The sequence below is a fragment of the Nannospalax galili genome, unplaced genomic scaffold (assembly GCF_000622305.1).
Source record: "Nannospalax galili isolate Female #2095 unplaced genomic scaffold, S.galili_v1.0 scaffold172, whole genome shotgun sequence".
Classification (NCBI taxonomy): Eukaryota; Metazoa; Chordata; class Mammalia; order Rodentia; family Spalacidae; genus Nannospalax; species Nannospalax galili.
Genome location: NW_008331824.1, coordinates 585656 through 592270, shown reverse-complemented (window position 1 = coordinate 592270; position 6615 = coordinate 585656).

The following is a 6615-nucleotide window of genomic DNA, read 5'->3' as shown; positions in this document are numbered from 1 at the left end:
GGCATTTCCTGGGTCATTAACTTAGCATCCACTTCTCCCAAGTTCTCCCAACACAGGTTTCTCTGAGCATGTGCCCTTGGCTGAGTGATGCGCCTGTGGACTGGGGCCTGCCTGTCTTTCCCTTGCTGGTGACTTTCCATGCAAATCTCCTCTGGAACCTCCACCTTTACCATTTTCCTGCCTCACCAGTAGGATCTGGTGGACCCAAGTTTTGAACTCAAGCAAAATGGAAGCTTCTTGTTTCTCTATTACCTCCTAAAAATGAGATCACCAGCTTAGTGCTCAGTAACACCAGCTTCTATTTCTCTAACCTATTAGGAAGATGTTAATAATGGAAGACTGGGACTGGAGAGATGGCTCAGCCATTAAGAGCACTGGCTGCTCTTGCAGAGGACTGGGGTTTGGTTCTCAGCACCCACATGATGGCTAGCAATCATCCATAACTCCAGTTCCAGAGGATCAGTTGTTCTCTTCTGGCCTCCATATGCATTGCACACATGAGTGTACTTACATATATGTAGATAAAACATTCATACACATAAAATAAAAATAACAAACCTTTAAAAAATAAACAATGGGTTGGGCGTGGTGGCACACCACTTGGGAGGCAGAGGCAGGCAGATCTTTCTGAGTTCGAGGCCAGCCTGGTCTACATGGTGAGTTCCAGGACAGCTGGGGCTATAAGGAGACCCTGTCTCAAAAAAGATGAAAAAATAAATAAATAAAAATAAACAATGGAAGGATAATTTTACTATCAACACCATGATTCCTAGAAGATTCAACAGGGATGTTTATTTTGTTGTTTAATTAATATTAACATATATTATTAGTGTAAAGTAAAGATGTCATGACATGTCAACAGCGTATTTGATCAGATTTCTCCCATTCCCCCACACACATTCCTTCCCCCACTTGCTCCTCCTCCTGTAAATAGTCTCCCTTCTGTCCACCAGTGACAGAAAACATGCAGTATTTCTCTTTTTAATTTATTTATTTTTATTTTAAATGAGTATTTTGCCTCTGTGTATGTTAAGTGCACTACACATGTGCAATGCCTGCAGAGGCCAGAAGAGAGTGTTGGATCCCCTAGAACTGGAGTTATAGATGGTTGTTAGCCACCACTGGTTTCTGGGAACTGAACCAGGGTCCTAAGAGCAGCCAGTGCTCTTAACTGCTGAGCCACTCCTCCAACTCCGCCCAGTATTTGTCCTTCTGAGTCTGGCTTTCTTTGCCTAACACAATGACCACCAGTTCTGCTTCCCTGCCAATGACACAACTTCATTCTTCTTTATGGCTGAGACACTCCTTTATAGCTGAGTGTTCAGTTCTGGGTGTTTTGGTATCTCACCATACCTGCTCGCTCTCCAGTCCTCACCCTTGATGTGTTTCTGCAGCTGGCCTGAGTGGGAGACTCCTCCGTTATCTGAGGTCATTCAGCTTGTGCCAGTGGCTATTTGAGTTTGGTCCTATTGCACCAGTCATCACCTGAGGTCGTTCACGTTACATTTTCCATCTCTGTCCCAGAGATGTTGGGGAAAAGCACAGATACTTGTCTTGGGAGTGTTAAGTTCCTGCCCTACTGTCTTTGAGGAGATGAGAGTGGGCTTCTTGGTTGTATGTGAGTGACCCTTGAATGATTTACAGTTGCCTAGAATAAAACTGTTACTTGAAAAATAATAATAATAATAATAATAATAATAATAATAATAATAATACTCCTTTGTGCATATTTACTATCTTTTCTTTGCCCGTTCATCTAGATTGATTCCATGTCTGGGTCACCGTGAATAGAGCTGCGGTAAACATGTATGTGCAGGAGTCTCTATAGTATGCTTAGATCACTATAACCCAAAAGGGTTATAATTGGATTATATGATAGCTCTATTTTAAGTTTTTTGAAAAGTAAATTTTCAAGAAAGTAAAAATAACAGAATGAACTACTGTGTGCTATTTACATTTGTGTAACGTAGAAGAATTTAAAAGCGAGTCACAGATATCTTCACTACACACTCAAGTGGGAACTACTATTTATTGAAAGGGTGTTTGGAAGGTCACAAAAATGAAAAGGACCTTGGGGACAGAAATTCATCAACAGCCACAAAAGCAAATAGTTGCTTCTCCCACCACCCACCACTGTGGGCCTCAGCTCCAGACTCAGAGTCCCTGAAAACAGAACTTGGATGGATCAGCTCGGGGTGCAGATCTGCAGCCTACAGCTGGGAGCTGAGAGCCATGAGGCACAGGTAAGGTGTCCCTTTCCAAAGGAGGCATCACTAGGCAAACAGAATCTATCAGTGACAGGCACAGCGCTCCCAGGGCACCGGGACTCTTTCAAATGACAGAACAGGAGAGGCCCTTACCTAAGCTGTCACCGGAAGAGGTAACAGACTGGCAGAAAGGGCTCAAATCAGTGACAATGTCCCGTATATCTGTGAGCTCCCAGTGCTTCCAGACCTTCTTGAGATTCAAGGCCAGAGCTGGACAAAGACCTTCAAGGTACTTAAGCAGCTTCCCAAGGTATACCACCCACACAAAATGCTAAGGATTTATGGGGCATATCATTGAGACACCCAATGACCAGGAGTCAGAATTCAGTATGCTGACAGAGAAGCAGCTTGCTCTGAAAGCTTTGTATTAACTAGATGGAGGCTGCGCCTGATTTATGCATTGAGTGTAAATTGCTCCCAGGGGCACCGGGATGACAGTAATAAACCAGTCTTCTGACTTTCGCACTTGGTTCCTTCCTCCTCTGACTTGGAAAGAATTCTTTAGGAAGGGTGACCTCTGCATTGGAATCTCTGACAAATAGGGTCAAAAGTACACCCAAGACAATGACTTTTGTCATGGGACACCTTCTCTGCTGGACATTGTCAAGATACTTTGGAAGCATGTATTGTGACCCCTACCTTTCCATGAGAGCCACTTTCAAGACAAAACAAATAATATGTTTGTATGTTATTCTTCTAACACTTACTGCCAACTATATCAGGAGACAGTTCTTGGCTAGACATTATGGTTACAAACCATATAAGAGGAGCTCCTACTCTTGAGGATCTCATAGCCCAGTGAAGACTGAGAATATTTGTAAGTCTACTAAAACAGGAGTTAATAGACCTAAGTTCTTAGGCTGGGATGCAGATCAGTTGGTAGAGTGCTTGCCTAACATGCTCAAAGGCCTGGGTTCCATGCCTGCACTGCAATAACCAGGCATGATGGTACAAGTCCAGGGCTCAGGAGATTGAGGCAAGCAGATCAGGAGTTTAAGATCTGTAAGAATGACCTTTATGAAATGGATATAATCTGTACTAATTACTTTTAATTAACCCCAGCAACACCAGGTACTCTTGTGACCTGGGCATCTGATCTTGTTTCCTGGGACCTCAATTTGTACTCCACCCAAAGGATAATTGGGTATGTTTGAGAATTAACATATCAAAGTGCTAAAAGATGGTGAATACCTTTCTCCATTGCACACAGTGAAGACTGGGAGGGATGTGACCTTGAGTGAAAGAGATATTCTAGAATTAGGTATGAAAAGGCAACGGGATGCTCTGTTAAGATTAGGGTGGAACCAAGCTTGTGCTTCCAGAATTGAAACCAGACAAACCATTTTGAATAAAATCATGGGTGGGGCGGGACACAGTTCCAGAGAAAAGGGTTCCAGCAGCACAGTTTCAGGAGGAAGATATATGGTCCTGCAAGGTATCTAGGGGAATGAATGTCCTCTGAATTTGGGCTCACTCTTTAAACTTGAGTTAGGCTTTTTGCTTATAATTAAAATTGATTACAATGTTGGTATAGTAATAGGTTATCCTCAGCTACATAGCTAGTTCAAAAACAGCCTGGGGTGGGAGAACTTGGTTCTTATGTAATTATTTATTATCAACCTACTCATACTTGAGTACCTTGTTTGGTGTTCAGTTTCCTCATCCAAAAGATCCAAATAATAGCAAATATATACCTATTAAAAGACAGCAGCAAGTCCAAACAACCTGAAGGACCTAGATTGCAATGCACTCCAAAGAACATGGCTCCCCCACTCATGTTTAAAAGCAATCATTTTCAGACCCACACCAAGAATGAGGTTTGAATCTACATGACACCTGGGCTGGCAAAGAAGGGCACTATGCAAACTGACAAAGTCAGTGTGAATACATTATGACATCACAGGTTTGGTTGATACAACTGCTCAGTATCGATGTCAGGGGTCCAGGTTTCATTTGCCTGTTGTACTCCCATATCCCACAACCATAATGTGGGGTTCACCCATGTATTAGTTACTTTTCCGTTGCTGTGAGAGAAACACTGACCAAAACAACTAATAAAAGAAAGAGTTTCTTTGAGCTTATGGTTCCAGGGGAATTGCAGTCCATCTAGGCAAGGAGGCATGGTGGCAGAGGTAGCTGGAGGAGGAGCAGAAGCTAAGCTCTACATCTTCAAGCAGGCACAGGAAGCAAGAGAGCAACTGGAGATCCGGCAAGGCTTAAGAACTCTCTAAACCCATTCCCCCCGTGACATGCTTCCTCCAGGATAGCCACACCTTCTAAGACCTCCCAAAATACCACCACCATGTAGGGACAAAATGTCCAAATACTTGGAGCCTATGGGGGTCATTTTCATTCGAACCACCTCAACCTACTTCTAGCTACTCTCTCAGATGTAAGAGGAGCCACAAAAACCCTGCAGTGAGATACTTCCATTCACCTACAAGAGAGAAGGAAAGCTAGATTTCCTGGGCCAGAGGCCCACAACACGTCCCTCCCAGAAGCTCACTAGCACACATTGACATGAGCTCGACCATGCTTGAACCAATTACTGACACTGAAGGAATGGACTCTCCATGACTGGATAGATCTACCACCTAGGGTAGAATTCAGTAGAGTCAAGGGTGAATCCACTAGATCAGGACTCTCCATCTAAAAGGGAAAAGGTGCCCTGGTATGATGGCTCATGCCTGTCATCCCAACATCTGGAAAGTGGAGGCAGGAGATGGATGGTGACCTCTAGTCCATCCTGGGCTTCATAGTAAATTCTAGGCCAGACTGAGCCTCTCATATACTAGCTGCAATAATAACAGTAAACATCGTGTATTGAGCTCCCACTGTGTGCCACGCCATTGTATAGAATACTTAAAATGCAATAGCCACATGGTCATGGTTCAGTTCACAGCACTACAAAAAAGCAGCAAAAACACATAACATATCTAGAAATGAATCTGAAAATGAATATACTAAAGGTTCTTTGAGAAAAGTAAAGCTTTTACAAATATCTTGATTCAGTTACAATGCAACCAAGTTCATAGTAGAACAACCTATTAACATGTGAATTTAATGTGGAATTCTTGAGTTTCAAAAATGATATTAAAATGTACATGAAATACAAAAAGCATGAAGAGTTAAGGTATTGATGATTTTTAAGATGGAAGTAGAGGAAAGATTCATTTACTTAATACCAGTACATATTGCTAAGCCCCAGAGATTTAAAAAGTGTAGTATAGTCTTAGAAAAAGAAAAACAACAATTAGTGAAACAGGAAAGGATTCTGGAATTCTCACATACATAGACTTGACATCAGCACTTCATCATGAAAGAATGAACCATTTTGTAGGCAGGAAGCAAGTGGCTCACTATTTGCTAGAAATGTAAATTGGATTCCCTCCTCTACTCATGGATATGGAAGGTAAATTATAAAAATAAGGAAAATATAGGAAATGTCCTTATGATGTCAGGATTGGGCAGATTCTGGATTGGTGAAGCACAAGGATCAGCATGAATTCAAGGGCAGCCTGGACTACAGAATGAGGAAAAAAGGAAGAAAGGAAAGAAAAAAAAGAGAGAAAGAAGGAAGGAGGGAGGAAGAGAGAGAGAAAAAGAGAGGAAGGAAGTGAGGAAGGGAGGGAGGAGGAAAAGAAAAGAAAGAAAAAAGGAAAGAGAGACTGGTGAGATTTCTCAGTGGGTAGAGCACTTACTACCAAGCCTACCAACCTGAGCTGGATGCCAGGGACACACATGGTGAACTGACTCACATAAGTTGTTCTCTCGTCTCCACATATGTCATGGTATACCAGCGTATGTCCACATATATACCTACACACACATATATAATAAATAAATAAATGATAGATACATAACAGATGATAGATGATGATAGATAGATAGATGATAGATAGATAGATAATAGATAGATGATAGATAATAATAGATAGATAATTGATAGATAGATAGATAGATAGATAGATGATAGATAGTTAATAGATAGATGATAGATAATAATAGATAGATAAATAAATGATAGATAATAATAGATAGATGATAGATAGATAGATTGATTGATAGATAGATGATAAATAGATGCTAGATAGATAGATAGTTAATAGATAGATGATAGCTAATAATAGATAATAGAGATAGATAGATAGATATAGATAGATAGATAGATAGATAGATAGATAACAGATAGATGATAGATAATAATAGATAGATAGATGATAGATAGAGATGATAGAGAAATAAATAAATGTAAATAGATAGGATAGATAGATAGATAGATAGATAGATAGATAGATGATAGATGATAGATAGATAGATAGATAGATAGATAGATAGATAGATAGAT